Source organism: Pan paniscus, chromosome 7, assembly GCF_029289425.2.
Source record: "Pan paniscus chromosome 7, NHGRI_mPanPan1-v2.0_pri, whole genome shotgun sequence".
NCBI classification, from domain to species: domain Eukaryota; kingdom Metazoa; phylum Chordata; class Mammalia; order Primates; family Hominidae; genus Pan; species Pan paniscus.
Window position 1 is genome coordinate 68004560 of NC_073256.2, and position 17209 is coordinate 68021768.

Consider the following 17209-nt stretch of genomic DNA (forward strand, 5'->3'; position numbering starts at 1 on the left):
CCCTCACTCAGGAATATCCTCTTTTACTCTCTCTTTCTCTCTCTTTTTATCTCTCTCTCTCTCTCTCTCTCTGCCTATTTTTAATTTGGGCAGCATCATTCCCAGCAGCATATAAGCATGCTGTTATCTCTCTCATCTTAAAACCAAAATGACAAAACAAAACAAAATCTTCACTTGACTCCACTTTCCCTGCAGCCGTCAACTCTTTTATTTGCTCCCCTTTGCAAGAAAACTCCTCCTTCCCCAAATCCTCTCTCAAAACCACTGCCTTAGCCTTTGCCTCCCATGAGGCTTCCCTTACCAGGGCCCCCAAAAACCTTGACTTACTGAATCCAAGGACCTATTCTCAGGCCTTATTTTACTGAACCAAGAAGCAGCATCTGACCCAGCTATTACTCTTTCCTCCTAACTCTCTCTTCTCTTAGCTTTCAGGACAACACACTCTGTTGTTTTTCTTCTTGGTCACTGATGGTTTCTTCTCAATTCCCTTCACTGGTTGCTCCTACTTGCCTCATCCTAACTGTGGAATGCCCCAGCAGAATGCCCCTTGGTCCTCTTTCCTCTTTATCCTCAATGCCATGGTGATAGCACAGATTTAAACACCCTCCGTATGCCAATAACTTCCAAATGTGCTTCTGCAGCCAAGACCTTTCTCCAGCACTCCACACTCACATCGACTGCCTATTTGGTATCTCCACTAGGAGGTCTTGCACGCACATTAAATCAACACGCCCGGACTGAGCCGCAGGTCTTCACCAGCTCCCCCGCAGCTCTTCACCAGCTCCACCCACAGCCTTTCCCATATTAAGAGAGGCAACTTCCTCCCGTTAATTGCTCAAATCAAAAGCTAGGAAGGAGCCTTGCATCTACTACTCCGCTCACATCCCATCTTCAATCTTTCAGGAAATTGTACTGGCTCTACCTTCAGAGCACATCCAGATTCTGGCTGTCTAGACTAGCTCTGTCACAATCACCCAGGTTTTGCCACCACCATCTCTCACCTGGATAGCAACAGCCCCTTATAGGTCTCCTTGCCTCTGCCCTCACCTGCCCCCTATAACCGATTATCAGCACAGAAATCAAAATTCATCTGCTCAAAATCTGCAGTGTTTCCCCACACTACTCAGAGTACAAGCCAACACTCTTACGGTGACCTCTAAGGGACCGTGTAGTTCATTGCTGTTTCATCTCTCTGACCTTCTCTCTTTCCACTCCACCTACACACAGTTCAACACAACGGGATCCTTTTCTGAACACACCCAGCTCACTCACCACGAGGCCTCTGTGCTGGCTCTTTCCTTTGCCCATGACACTTTTCTCCCAGGAGGCTGCTCAGCTGATTCTCTGGCCTCCTTCAAATCTTTGTGCAAACCTCACCTTCCCTATGTAGCCCACAATGACTACTTAACACTGCAAATTGCTTCTCACTCACTCCCAGGGTTCTTGGATTCCCCTATCTGCCCTACTCTTTCTTTCCATCTATAGTACTCATCATCTTCTAAAATACTTGTGCTTCACTTATTTATTACTGCTATTACTGATGGTCTGTCTCCCTGCACTAGAAGCCAAGCCCCTTGTGGGAAGCGTCTTTGTCTCCTTCACTCATTGTGCATCCTAAGCACCTAGAACAGAGCCCGGTACACAGTGAGCATTCAAGCCACACCTGTTCTCTAGGGAGGACAGGATGGGGAAGTCCAGGTGGAAGCCCCATCACTGATCTGGGTGAATCTGAGGTTACATGATCGAATTCTAAGGTAATACATGAATGCCTTTTGTTTCATAATGCCTTCATAAATCTAAGCTCAGTCAGTTTGGACTTTGATGGGTCCAAGATTTTCATCCTTATTAAGAACTTAAAATGCAGCTAAACTCTGTTCCCAATTAATTAAATGTGAAACCATATATCTTAACTAATGGTCTCTCTAGGGTTAACACTGATGCCCTCTTATGACAATACATGTACTTAAGAAGGATGCCACATACACTCAAAGGTAGATCAAGGGAGCACCATAACCATAGCCAAATGTATTTTTGAATCTCTATTAGTACACGGAAAAAATTGGTGATGTAGACCACAATGTATTGCTGTAGACAACATGGTTAAAATATTTCAACCTAGAAAAAAAATAATTACATAACCTAAATGCTGGCCATACCCATTCGAGTAAGATTCAATAAAGAACCCATAGGACAACTAGCTTTGTTCTTTTCTGGTGTTTATGCTTCTACCTATAACTGATTTAGTGCAACACAACCTCACAACCCTAGATCTATGTGGTGACTGATAAATCGAGATATTTAGTTACTGTTCTATAAGTTGACATGGGCCAAATGATTGGAAGGAACAGCTCCAAGATACAGTGAAAGGATAACATTTCATGTTGTGGTTCATGAGGGTACTTCAGCCTTAGAAAGAGCAATGAAAAAATGCTCAGCATCACTAATCATCAGAGAAATGCAAATTAAAACTACAATGAAATGTGAACTCACCCAGTTAAAATGGCTTTTATTCAAAAGACAGGAAATAAAAAATGCTGGCAAGGATGAGGAGAAAGGAGAACCCTTATACACTGCTGGTGGGAATGTAAATTAGTACAACCACTATGGAGAACAGTGTGGAGGTTCTTCAAATACTGCAAATAGAACTATGATATGATCCAGCAATCCCACTGCTGGATGTATACCCAAGAGAAAGGAAATCAGTATTTCTAAGTGATATCTGTACTCCCATGTTTTTTGCAGCACTATTCACAATAGCAAAGACTAGGAAGCAAACTCTTTATGAGTGGATGCATGGATAAAGAAAATGTGGTACATATACACAATGGAATATTATTCAGCCATAAAAAAGAATAAGATTCTGTCATTTGCAGCAACATGCATGGAACTAGAGGGCATTATAATTCAGGAATAGAAAGACAATAATTTGGAAACACAAAGACAAATTTCACATGTACTCACTTGTGGGAGATAAAAATTTGTTTGGGAACTCATGGAGATAGAGAATAAAATGGTGATTATCAGAGACAGGGAGGGGAATAGAGAAAGGATGGTTAATGAGTACAAAATACAGCTCAATAGAATAAATAAGACCTAGTATTTAGTAGCAAAGTAGGGTGACTAGAGTCAACAATAGTTTATCATATATTTTAAAACAACTAAAAGAGTGAATTGGAATGTTCCTAATACAAAGAAATGATACATGTTTAAAGTAATGGATACTCCAGTTACCCTGATTGACCATTACCTCTATGTCTGTATCAAAATATTACATGTACCCCACAAATATATACAACTATAAGGTATCTATAATAATTAAATTTTTTTTTAAAAAAGAAGAATGAGCTATTTACTGCTAAAAAGGGCATCCATTCTTACTAAAATGTCTGTGCTGAACCCCAAAGTAAGATGCATGTGCACTGAAAATAACGTGTTTTAATGTTCTCAAAGTGTTGTGTCATTTTCCTAGTTTAGCCAGGAGGGCAGGCAGTCGTATGAAAAAGAGAGGCAGATCTCCAGGTGTGCATTTAATTAAGATATAATAAATCCTATATACATATGTGACCCAAGCATAAGTTTTTCAAACATTGGGGAGTGTGAAACTTCACCTCTGACTGGTTTCCCTTTGTGTCATAACTTATCTAGTTAACTACTTAATCTGAATACTTTTAGAGATAATAAAGACTGAGTATTTGGAGAATTAAAATGTTATTCTCCCATTCATTTTTCAAGGAGAGAATATCACTCAAATATTGAATGTGCTAGAATTCCTACCTCATTTTCTTGATCGTATCAAACATTGTCATGACAAGCAAAATAGACCTATGTGATACGAGTAAGAACCACAGTCATTACGAGCTGCTGCAAGCAATGACTCTGCGTCTCTCATCATGCTTTTAATTGTCATAATTCTTGTATTCCATATATCGTACCTCATTAGAAATTTTACTACAGATGAAATGTTGCCACATCAAATAATGCTATCTACATATTTTCTTTAAGAATAAAATCTATTTCTTTTTTTTTTTTTCTTTTTTTGAGACAGGGTCTTGCTCTGTCACCCAGGCTGAAGTGCAGTGGCTCAATCTCAGCCACTGCAACCTCTGCCTCCCAGGTTCGAGCGATTCTCCTGCCTCAGCCCCCCGAGTAGCTGGGATTACAGGTGTGCACGGTTACGCCTAGCTAATTTTTGTATTTTTAGTAGAGACGGGGTTTCACCATGTTGGCCAGGCTGGTCTCTAACTCCTGACCTCAAGTGATCCACCTGCCTTGGCCTCCCAAAATGCTAGGATTACAGGCATGAGCCACCACGCCCAGCCAATAAAATCTATTTCTAAGACTCTGATGCATCCAAGCTTATAGGTAACTATTTCCTATGCACCGTGAAATACAGTTGACCTTTGAACAACACAGTTTGAACTCCAAAGGTCCACATACGCAGATTTTTTTCAACATATATATTACACAGTTTTGGGGACTTTCGCAACACTTCAAAAAAACATGCAGATGGATTTTGTAGCCTGTAAATATTGAAAAAAAATTAGAGAAAGGTATGTCACAAATACATAAAATATTAATATATGTAGATACTAGTCTATTGTATCATTTACTACCATAAAATACACACGAATATATCACAAAAGTTAAAGTTTATCAAAACTCACACATATACTTACAGACCATACATGGCATCATTCACAGTTGAGAGAAATGTAAACAAATAGAAAAATGAAGTATTAAAATCACAACTGCCTAAGATTAACTTTAGAACATACTGTACCACTGTAATAATTTTGTAGCCACCTCCTGTTGTGATTGTGGTGAGCCCAAGTGTTGCTAGTATCTGCTCAAAACGCCATGTGACATTCATCATCTCCACGTGAGCAGCTCCTCTCTCCAGTAAATTGCATTTCATGGCAAAAAGCGATCTCTCATAGTTTTTGAATGTTTTTCATCATGTTTAGTACAGAACCATAAACCCTGAGTAACACCATGGGACCCATACCAATTATCACTAGTGATCCTGGAAGAGCTCCCAGGAAGCAGAGAAAAGTCATGACATTACAAGAAAAAGTTGAATTGTTCGATATGGACAGTAAATTGAGGTCTGCAATTGCCTGCCATTTCAGACAAATCATCTTGCAAACAGATGACATAAATTTATGATATTCATTTATACAATACAGAACTATAAATGCATTTTTCATTCCTTATTTTTTCTTAATATTTTCTTTTTCTAGCTAACTTTATTGTAAGAATACAGTATATAATGCACACGAAAATATGTGTTAATTGATTGTTTATGTTATCAGTAAGGCTTCCAGTCAACTACTACTATTAGTAGTTAAGTTTGGGGGGAGTGGAAAGTATACGAGGAATTTTCAACTGCATGGGAGATGGGCACCCCTAATCTCCATGTTGTTCAAGGGCCCACTGCACAATGTTGCATTGATCCACAGAGAAAGAACATCTGTCTCCTCTCCCTAGCACTCCCTATATATTCTTCTATCTTTGTGTAAAACATTAGAGGCAAATCCCAATCTCACAGTTAGAAATATCTTCCCATATGATATACTATCCAGTGTCATCCAGAAGAATCTAAAAATTATGGAAATGCCGATGCCTAACATTCATTAAAAAAAAGTATTAATCTCCTCCTAGAGGCCTGGCAATTTATCTTATTCCCTGCTTTATCTTTAGACCCTAACGTTGTGGTTTTGGGGGGTTGACAGTTCAGGAGAGAATCAGCATTCAATCAACACCTATTGACTATGAATGAATGAATCCTTGTAACGTAAGCTGCACTGAGTGTCAGGAGGGAAAGTGCAGGCTGTGCCCCAGGGGTGGGGCGTTAGGGTTCTGTGAATGCTCACGGGCAGGGCCCCTCTCAACAATCATCTCTCCTTCTGGTATTTTCTCCCAGCTGCAAATACAGCAAGTGTGAAGAGAAGAGGCAGGTTATAAATACGGTCAGTATTGTGGTGGCCTGATGAAGTAACGTGGAACTCACTGCTACCTAACTTTTCTTCTCGCTGAAGCCTAAATATCTCCACAAGTTCCCTGTATTTAGCAACTGAAGGATGTTCTGTAGGGTGGAAAAGGAGAGGCATGTCCCAACTACCTGCGGACTAAAAACCAGTACCGGCCACATGCTTTTGGAACCCTATACTTAGCTCCTATCCAGTGAAGGGGGTCATCTCACCTTCCATAACGTCTTCTCAGATGATTCCAGACGTCATTCCCCAACAAAGACAGTCGGCACCATGGAGCATGGAGCAGATTCGTATGCCATCTTATGCTTCTCTCTGTTTCCTTCTGTGTAGCTTTGCCTCCCAAATAGACAGAAGCCCTTGAAGGGAGTAACTTTAATTTTTACCATCCATCTCCAAGACCTAACAAATACTTCATAACTACTTAAAAATATTTACAAATTAATTGGTTTCTATCAAAACAGCTGCTCTTACAACTTATTTTAATACATACTATTAATAATCTAAACTGGCCATAATATATTTTGCCATCCCCCAAAAGCAAAGATTCTTGGATTCGTCTCATAAGTACAACATGTTAACTCATCGCGTTAATAATTATCATACACTGCTGGGCAGATTGCACCAGATCCTGGAATGTCATCAATTAATACTGAGCACTGAGTGTTATTAGTATGTGTTCTTGTTAATCAGGACTAGAATTCTCCCATCTGAGGCCAACCTGTGAGTATTTTCTCAAATTTTTCCCTGCCTTCCGTCCAAACTGGAAACACTGTATTTGAAGCACATTACAAACAATGCACAATGCTCATTAATCTTGCTTTTTTGTGAACAAAATTCATGAAATTTAAAAGAATACAATAATAACTTACTAAGTAAGCTTCAAGAGCTATATGCTGCATTAAAAAAAAAAACAACAACAATGAAGTTACAGATTTACCACAGGCCACAGAAAACCCTCTCTAGGAAAACTTATGATGTTTCCTAGGGCATGTGATTCAATAGTAGTTAGGGATCCTGATTTGGGGTTTGTTATTTCTTTCTCTCAAAGCCCAAAACCTTCTGGCATCCAAACCTGGCAGAGCCACCTATCCATTTAAAGCCTTCTATCAGATTACCAGGACCGTGTGATGTCTCCCATAAAGCTGGATACCATTTATGGCAGTTTGTATCCAGTACAAAGCTTCTCATAAATAAATAGGGCTAGAGGCATGTTTGGATGGCAGAGGGCAGCCTCCTGCCTCATTCTCACTGGAAGGTGGCCCTGGTTTAGTACAGATATGGTTTACTGGCAGAAAAAAAATAAGAAGCACAAATAAAAAACACTCTGTTATCATCTGGTTAAGTGGTGGGATGTTCAGATGTTACATGAAGCATGAAGCTCAAGGAAACATTTTTAGCTTAATCTTGAAGGCAAGTGATTGACTTTGTAGTGTTTCAAGGCATTTTCTCTTTTTTCTTATTCTTTTCATATAGCAGAACAGTTTGTTTGCTTGGAATCGCTGAGACACAAAACATCTTGTCCAGAAGACAGAAAGGATGAACAGAGATGAAAGGAAAGGAAAGCAGAAGAGATTTTCACAGGAAAGGGGAGGAATCCAAGGAGTACAGTCACTGTGAAGCAATGAGAAGCAGGAAGGAAGAGAAGCTCCTTCAAGGAAGTTCATTTACAATTTTTTTTTTTTTTTGGATAAAGATATAGGGCAAGAAAGTGCCTCATGAAAGAGAAACTGATAAATTTCCAGACCCTGGCCACAAAGTACAGCACAGCCAGGAGAGATGGCTCTCGGGGGACACGCCCTAGGGAAGTGGACATTCTGTGACAGTAGCCAGCTTCTGAAGAAGAGGCTCAGAGCAAATGTGCCACGAGGATTGTCTGGTAACACAAGGTGCACGCTTTCCAGTAAACCTTTCTATCGTAAAACCTGGGTTCTCCTTCTCTTCTCTCCCTTCTCCCCATCTTCTTCTTCTCTTCTTCTTCTCTACTACTTTTCCTCGCTTCTCTGTTACTGAACTTGAAGCAAGCACTTACCTTTTATGATCTGAAACTCAAAGAGAAGAGTAAGCTCAAAGGGTGACTTCTATTTCAGGGTTCAGCCTTCAAATTAACTTTATTAGAAAGATAAACAGGCAAGTGCAAGTTCTCAGTGTGCCTTACTGCTAGTCATTTAAAGAAGGAGAACAAATTCTATTATTCTAAACTGTTTTCCTTGCTCTTTCTCCAAGAAAAATACATAAACAGAAAGGTTTTCAAAGTCAGCCCTGAGTTCTGATAAATATATAATGAACACATAAAATGATCTGAAAAACCATGAGTGGTAGCCCTCACCTTGATGACTTTTATTCATTTTTATTTTTTTATTTACTTTTATTATATATTTATTTTTCAGATGGAGTCTTGCTCTATCACCCAGGCTGGAGTGCAGTGGCGTGATCTCGACTCACTGCAACCTCCGCCTCCTGGGTTCAACCAATTCTCCTGCCTCAGCCTCCTGAGTAGCTGGGATTACAGGCACACACCACCATGCCTGGCTAATTTTTGTATTTTTAGTAGAGATGGGGTTTCACCATGTTGGTCAGGCTGGTCTCTAACTCCTGACCTCGTGATCCACCTGCCTTGGCTTCCCAAAGTGCTGGGATTACAGGTGTGAGCCACCACACTGGGCCCCATTTTTATTTATTTTTAAAAGACAGGATCTCAGTTTGTTGCCCAGGCTGGAGTGCAGTGGCACAATCATGGCTTACTGTAGCCTCAGACCCCTGGCTCATGGGATCTTCCTGCCTCAGCCTCCTGAGTAGCTGGGACTATGAGCCTGCACCACCTCACCCAGCTAGTTTTTGTTTTGTTTTGTTTTGGAGAGGAGGTCTATGTTGCCCAGGCCGATCTCAAACTCCTGGGCTCAAGCTAGGCCTTCCAAAGTGCTGGGATTACAGGACTTTTAAACACGATTTCCAAAAGAAATGCACCTCTATACCATACTCAGGATATGCTTCATATATTCCATCCTTGGCATACAGCAAGTCTCTAAATTAGAGTTGAGATTTTGGAAACATAAATGGGAGAGTAATGTTGAACACTGCAGTGTAGCCAAAATTACAACCTATTTCTATCCCCTGGCAATTACTGTCCCATCATGGTAACTTTTTTATGGAAATCAAAGCAAAGGGAAGGCCTGATGTTAGCAGCATAATCTCTAAGTGCCTGCTGGATGTTGCTTCTATTATTCTCCTATTTTAATAGATAATTTATAGGCAAATCTCAGCAACAAAGCAGTCAGGGAGCGCCACAATCCAGCTCCAAACTCTTCCTCGCTTTCCCTCCTACTAAGCCCTCCCACTTCGTTCCTTCCTCCTTCCCCACTTCACTCATCCTCTCCATACACACACACACAATTTCTCACACACTCCCATTTTCACACACAAACACACACTCATACAAACACACATTCTGTCATGCACACACTCCAGGCTACTCCATATTCCCTGATTCAGCCATTCTCTTTCATTGCTACACACCTTAATTCAACTCTCTCACCAATCTACAATGCCACACCTCCCCCTACCCTGCTTCTTCGGTAGAGATGTCTCGGCTGCCTTTTCCCAAGTGTCATTCTAATTGCTTTCACTTTACTTTTATACATTCATTCCCCTCTTATAACATTCATCCATTTCTACCATGCATTTTGGCTTTATGTGTGTACACAGGTGTGTGTGTGTGTGTGTGTGTATCTATCACCATCACTAGGCCCCTTAAAAATGGAACCATGCCATGTGCCACTTTGGATATCTTCAGTGCTGTGAGCACAGTATGGCATCAGTACCTACACCGGGTACTGTTGGAGGATATGAAAGAAATCGGCAGCACTTACAGTCAGTTAATTCATTTCAAGAGAAACATACTAATGTTACTAATAATAGTACCTTACATTGACAAGTACTTTCACATAAGTTATTTCATTTAATGTGTCCAATAACCCTCTGCCCATCTTAAGATAGAAATGTGAGACTCAGAAATTTTTCAGTTTCTAGAATAATTGACATCTAAGGTTCTGATTGACAAGACTGAACTAGAAATACAGAATGTAAATGTATGTTGAAGCTGGCAGGGATGAGCTGGTTCCCTCGGAAACTCTTGTCATGGCTAAGACATGCATCCCCAACTGTTAATCCACCCTATGGTATCCCATGCAGCTCCCTAGGAAGGGATGCTAAGCATGAGAGATGAAACAACAAAGCACACATAAGAGATCACAGCTTGGTCCAGCACTTTGCGAGGCCAAGGCAGGCAGATCACCAGAGGTCAGAAGTTCAAGACCAGCCTGGCCAACATGGTGAAACCCCATCTCTACTAAAAAAACAAAAATTAGCTGGGCGTGATGGCAGGAGCCTGTAATCCCAGCTACTCAAGAGGCTGAGGCAGGAGAATCACTTGAACCCAGGAGGCGGAGGTTGCTGTGAGCCAAGATCACACCACTGCACTCCAGCCTGGGCGACAGCAAGACTCCGACTCAAAAAAAAAAAAAAAAAAGACATCACAGCTTGGATTCCTGCGCCTCCCATTCCACCTGCTGCCCACTCTGCCATACCTCCTGCTGCCCCAGAGCCCTCTCGCTTAACTTCACAGAAAACAAATTAGAAAAAAAAAAAAAAAAGACTTTTCCAGTTCATGCATGCAATAGAGCCAACATGTAATCACTATTTGCATGGATTTCAGTGAGGAAAGTAAAAGAGAGAACAGCTGATGGAATTGCAGTAGAGTCTGAGGGACCCCTGTCAGGGTGTTGCAGTGGAGATTTCTGCACTTGGTTTGAGAATAAGGAAAACCTCTCACTCTCTTATCGTGTCCTAGGGAAGGGCCCTCACAAATGTCAGCACCTCTTCCATAGCTTACAGGCCTCCTATTTCATCACACCCTCTGACCCCAGTCATTCCATGCCTGGGACTTGATTATGAAGAAGGAAATCCAAAATGCCAACAAAGATGCACATATACGCAGACATTGATTGTCTCCTTCATCACAGGAAAACTATAGATAGTAGAAACGTCCATCCAATGAGAAGGGATTGGTTACATAAAATAAGACAAAACATCAGACAGTCATTGAAAATTACCTTTATAAAGCATGTTTAATGCCATGGTAGAATTTATATTATACAATTTTAAAGTAAATTTTTAAAAATTTTAAAGTAAGAAATGCACTAGTATGTATAATGTATCCAACTATGTCAAAAATACAAATACTTAAAAAGATTGCAATGAAATATCAAAATATTTAGCACTTTGATTCTGTGCAATGGTATTATTGTTTTTATTTCTATGTTTTTTCTACTTTCTAAATGAGTTTTTGCCACTCTGTAATTAGAAAAGGCAGTCTTGTTTTTTGTTTTAAAAAAAAAAAAGAATGCAAGCAATTGAGAAAAACTAGGGAGACAAATTTTGGTTCTTTATAAAAAAAACTAATGTTAAAACAAAATTGTTAGTTTTATAAAGCAATGTTACGCTTGATGTCTTACGCAACCCAAGCCATCTCTTCCTAAATTTATGAATAGATATTTTTGTTCACTTTTGAATATTATCCTTCCTTTTATTTTAAAAGGGGAGAGTTCTCCTTATAAGCCTGCTAACTCTAGAGACGTCAAAGCATTGCCTTAGTGGAGTTTGTGTCAGGGCCATGTCAAATGTGCCAGTCAAAGCAACCACCCTACTACACTGATCAATTTGAAGACCAGAAAACAGTCACACTATCCTAAGATCATAACATATTCTCTTACCATCCTGTAGGTTTTCTGTTCCTCAAATCCACGAAAAGCTATCAGAGATAAATGCTCTAGTAATCCAACTAGTATAATTAAAATAACACTTTCTAAACGGGCTTTCTAAACAGAAGCACTTTGGAAAACACATTCAGCTTTTTAAAAAAACAAAAGAAAAAAGTCTGTCACTGTCATTCCATGAGAAGTTACAATAATAAATTTACAGATAATTTCTTCCTTCCTTCCTTTCCTTTCCTCTTTCTCTCTCTTAGCTTTTTTCTTTCCTCTTTTCTTCATCCATCTATCCCTCCTTTCCTTCCTTTTGGTTTTTTGTCTTCTATCTCCAAACTGAGAAAGTCCAGAGATTTTAAAATGCCAACTGATGATAGATACAATGAAAAATTATCATCTCTAAATCTCTTGGCCAAGTTATCTTCAGCCTCTTTTATCTTTTCTTCTCTGTCTTGGAGAGTTCAAGTGACGTTTTTGATGGAATCTTTGTTTTGGCAAAAGGATTTCAAAAAGAGTCACTGTCACTATTACCAATATGTTTGTTCCACTAGAGTGTCCCCCTAGGTTTAGGGTTAAACCAAACTCAAAATCATCATTGTCAATAGCCAAGGCAATGTGAGATCATACTTCTCTTAAACTGTTTGTCTCTGCTTGACTTTGGGTTTCCTTCCCTAAGAGACAGTGCTGTTTTTTATAGGTCAGGCTTATTTTGTGGAGAAGATTGCTTCTTCACAAAATAGAAATTTCACTTTCATTATCTTCATTATTCCACCACTGTTGAAGGATATACAAAATGCTGACTTTCCTCAGGGCTAGTGTTAGAAAAGGCATAAAAAGTGTACGTTCATAACAGTTACCATGACCCAAGCAGACGAATAATTACACTGACTTGCCTGCCAGGAATGTCTGGATAGATCCTTTAACAGCCTAAGATATTTTGCAAAATTTTTTTTAAAAGAAAAGAACTGGTTTGTGAACACAGGTAACTTATAAAGTTTTAAGTAAAAGTGACAGGATCAGTGACTAAACATAACTTCCTGTTTTGAGTTCATTTAACCAACTGTGACGTTTGTCCACTGGACAGGTCACTGCCAGCACCCTCACCACCCCCCCGCCCCACGCCGGGCACTATTCTACAGAAGGTGAAAAGCTAGCAGAGTGTCCGCTTTGAGGGGGGTCTATGCTTGCAGGGGAGAGAGATGAAATGATTCAATATAGATACAGTCAGTTTTGCTGTAACGCTTGTTTCGAAAATGCGAGTTTGTTCCAACGTGATTGATATACTAGGAGCAATTTGAGCATAAGGAGCATAAGGCAAATTTTGTTTTGCTTATGTGCGATGTCATCTGTGAGAAACACTGGGCGAATACGGAGATGTGCACCCGGCTGAGCAGGGCCCAGGAAAACGCCAGCGCGCTCCGAGCACACCTTGAATTCCTACGGGCTCCCAGCTCCCGGGAGCTGCAGAGCCTCAGCCACCCACACCCAACGTGAGTCCCCTTTCCTCCGAGTTCAGACACCTCCTCCCACCCGCCTCCAACTCCCACATCCACAACAAGCCTCAGGTCTTCCTTCTCAAGGTAAAGTGCCATATTTATAGGAGCACGTTGCACACGGCTGAGCCATTTACCATGAATAAAAGTGCTAGCGTTTTTACTAGGTTTCCATCTGTGTTTTAAGGTGCTACGAATAAAGTGTTGAGTATTGGTCCCAGTCTCCCCATCAGCCCCAGGGTGCTTGTTGAGTGATTTCGCACAGCGCACGATGGCGTAACGGACAGCAGGAATGCGTGTCATAAAGGAGGGATGGAAGGGAGTAGCGTAGGAAAGGAGAGAGAAGTCTACTCAGATGGGAGGTCAGGGAGGGCCTTTCTCAAAAGGTGTCTCTCCACTGAAAACCTGGAGGATAAAGAACAAACAATACATGGACACAGGAAGGGGAACATCACACTCTGGGGACTGTTGTGGGGTGGGGGGAGGGGGGAGGGATAGCTTTAGGAGATACACCTAATGCTAAATGATGAGTTAATGGGTGCAGCACACCAGCATGGCACATGTATACATATGTAACTAACCTGCACATTGTGCACATGTACCCTAAAACTGAAAGTATAAAAAAAAAAAAAAAAAAGAACAAGCAATACTTGGTGTCGGCGAGAAGGGAGAGAGAAGGGCAGACCAGGGCCCGAGAAGCGTGCAGCAGGCCGGGCTGCATGAAGCCTCGAGAGCCACGCAGCCAAGAGGAGGCGAGGCGAGCCTGGCGCTTCAGGCGCTGCCCGGGGCTTGGCTGTGGGGCTCCCAGGCCTCAGCACAGAGCGCGGAAGTCGCCTTTGGAGGCGAGAGCGGAGGGATCCAGCAAGGGAGCAGCACCGTCAGACTCCCAGTTGGCGCCCGGCAGGCGGAAAAGGTGTGGAGAGGAAAAGGGAATCAAGCAGGGAGCCCGGTGAGGAGGCTAGCAGTGGAGGTTTGCAGGAAAGCTGCTGTTTCCCTGGACAGGGGATGGTGTGCTCCAGAGACTGCCTGGAGGAGCTCTTCTGGATGATGGGATGTGATGATGTTAAAAGAGGAAAACCCAGGGACGCCGGAATGCACGACCCCATCGTCTTTGGTGGGTTCAAGGCACATTCTTCTGAGCACACCAGGGTCCTCCCTAAAGGCTTAAGCACTGGTTGTGTGCTCTAGGTACACCGACTCCTTCCACCCTAGGCATGAGGCAGCGGGGAGAAACCTGCCCTGAATCGTCACCTGGGAAGCGCAGAGCAGGGATGGAAATCTGCTGGGCCCCAGAGAGCCCGCACCTCTCCCACTCTGCATACACCACCAGTGCACATGCGGAGTAAGGAGACTGCAGAAGAGAGGCCCAACTGGCCCTGCACGGGCCTTCCTGCGTCGTGCAGGTCCCCTGGGTCACAGGAAGCTGCTCTCTGAAGAGCCAGCCGGAGCCGAGGGGCAGTAGAGAAAGCGATGCCAGGAACCAGAGACCGGGTAGTGGCGCTCAGATTAACAGGGAATGTTTACAAGGAAAATACAGATACAGCTGGCTATTGTGCATTTTTCCGTATATTTACTCCAACAACAACAACAACAACAACAAAAAGTTTAATTAAACATTTAAATATCTGGAGAGACATGCTTTACCACTTTCCTCTCTTGTCCAAATAGAATGCTGTCTTCTGGTTGGCTAGAGATGGGTACCGGGTGGCCAGTATGTGATTCTAGAAAGAGGAAACCAATGGCTCTAAGACAGGGCCGTTTCCCATGCGAGCATGCTGCTTTGCAGAGAAGCAGGGAAAGTGGGGAGCAGATTGTTTGAACTCTGATGTGGAGTCAATGTCTTCGGGCTGACACAGTTTCAGAGTGGCACACCTCCCTTCCTCCCTTCCCGTTATCTCCCTGTCTGCTAGGCAAACATTGACTTTGTGCTGATCTAAAGTCTGACTTGGCAATCTGTTAGGATGAAAAGCAATGAAGCCAGCAGGTAAATCTCTGTAAAAAAGTCCAAAGTGCACTATTTACACGCACATCACTCTGTCTCTCAAGACAAAAAAGCAAGGCTTCCCTCTCATGTTAGTGGACAAGATGCATTTAAACTTTCTTTACAAGAAGGACCAAAACAGAATCAGGAAATATTTTCTTAAAATAATAGTTATAAAAAAAAGAGACTGAAAAGTTGTAGAAATATGTCCGATTCCGACATTTGAGGTGAATGTCCCCATCCCCTTGATTTGCTTGCATTGAGCACTATATTTTGAGGGACGGTGACCTGGCAAGAAAGAGAAATGATGGGCAATAAGTGGACCCAACTGCACAGGGCTAGACTCCGAGGACAGCAGCTGAACAATGGCTGCAGACGTGGGCTTCTCCCCACACACATGCCCACTGGGCCCGTGCCACAGCGACGGTGGCATGGAGCACTACAGAAGGAAAGTACCCACTAAATGGTGCAAACATGGCCTGGCCCATCTGTCATAAACATTAGGTCCAAAGGCCACAGGTGCAGACGGCACTAAAAAGTAAAAATTACACTCGGGCAGAGGCCACTTGATAAAACAGGAAGAAGAGAAATCTAGCATTGGTTTCCAATCAATAAATGGATAACAACAGTCTATTCATCTTTGGCACCTGTTGTTTCTTCCTCTCTCTGGTTTGCCATGAATAAAGCTGTTTTATTTGTAAAAGATGCTGTGTGTACCCAGGACCAGCCTCTGTCTATTGTGCACTCGGCAAAGTTTGTCTTTGGTGCTCTCCATGGCCAGCTGGCCCACGCTGCTTCCTCCCTGTCCTACCAGGTGTCAGCGCCTCTGCTCTTTCACCCCCTTTCCCTGGTGCGAACCCACCCCCAGAGCCTTCTCTCATTCTCCTGGGTAAATACTGTTTGATTTCACAAATGTATCTTTAACACCTAGTAGCAAGCAAAGCACTGTGCCAGACCAGAAAGAAGATGTTGAAGGGCTGTGAACCCAGCCACCAGCCAGGTAGCTGACAGGCCAGCGAGGGTGCAGACATTCACACAGGTCAGCAGAGAGCAGACACTACGAGTGGGCTGATGGAGTGCAAACAAATTGCCATGGAAGCATGGAGGAAGGAGAATTTCAGTCGCGCATCTCACAAAGACATTGCCATCAATCATGGGCCACATAACAGTGGTCTCATGAGATTATAATACCACATTTTTACTGTATTTTTTCTATATTTAGATACATTTAGATACAAAACTACTTGCCACTGTGTTACAACTGCCTACAGTACTCAGGATAGTCACATACTGTACAGGTGTGTAGCCTAGGAGCAATAGACTGTCCCCTATAGCCTAGATGTGTAGTGGGCACTACCATCCATGTTTGTGTCCACTCTGATGTTTGCAGGACAATGAAATCACCTAAGGATGCATCTCTCAGAATACATCCCTGTCATTGGGCAACCCATGACTGTAATTCCAAATGGAGAAATTTGACCCAAGGAACCCTGGGAAGAGGTGGGATTTGAACTATGACTTGAATAATGGAAAGGACAGGGAAGAATTCTGAATGGCAGGAAAAGGGAAGAAGGGCACTCCAAGTAGATGGAAGAGTAGAAACAAAGGTCTGGAGTTTGGAGGGCTCAGGCAGTATTCGAGGGGCAATAGTCCACATGTCTTTTTGAATTTTAGATCCATCAATGACTAGCTGTTTAACCTCGGAAATCTACTTAGCCTCTCTGAGCCTTGATTTCCTCATCCGAAAAATGAGAATGCATTCAATCAACACATTTATGTGCCAGGATCTGTGCATGGAGTTGAGGGTAAACCAAATTAAGAGTATCTACCTGAGAGGATTTATGTTGGAATTGAAGGAGAACATCTACATGAACTTAGCACAGTTTCCTAGCAAGGAGTAGTTTTGACAAATAGTTGTTGATGCTGGCGATAAGCATGGTGATGGTGACGGTGGTGGTAAGTGGGGAGTGGTGGTGATGG

At 42.2% G+C, this 17209-nt stretch overlaps 1 long non-coding RNA gene across 3 annotated transcripts in view; it reads right to left on the bottom strand.

The window, feature by feature from the left end:
- Positions 1-17209, bottom strand: part of LOC130541748 (uncharacterized) — a 185038-nt gene that overhangs the window by 145558 nt on the left and 22271 nt on the right. The window contains exon 3 of one of the 3 annotated variants that reach the window (XR_008955849.1): positions 14959-14969. The exons of the other annotated variants lie outside the window; for them this stretch is intronic. This is a non-coding gene — a long non-coding RNA (uncharacterized LOC130541748). Of the gene's footprint in view, positions 1-14958; positions 14970-17209 lie in introns of those variants that run through there. 3 annotated transcript variants of the gene reach the window in all.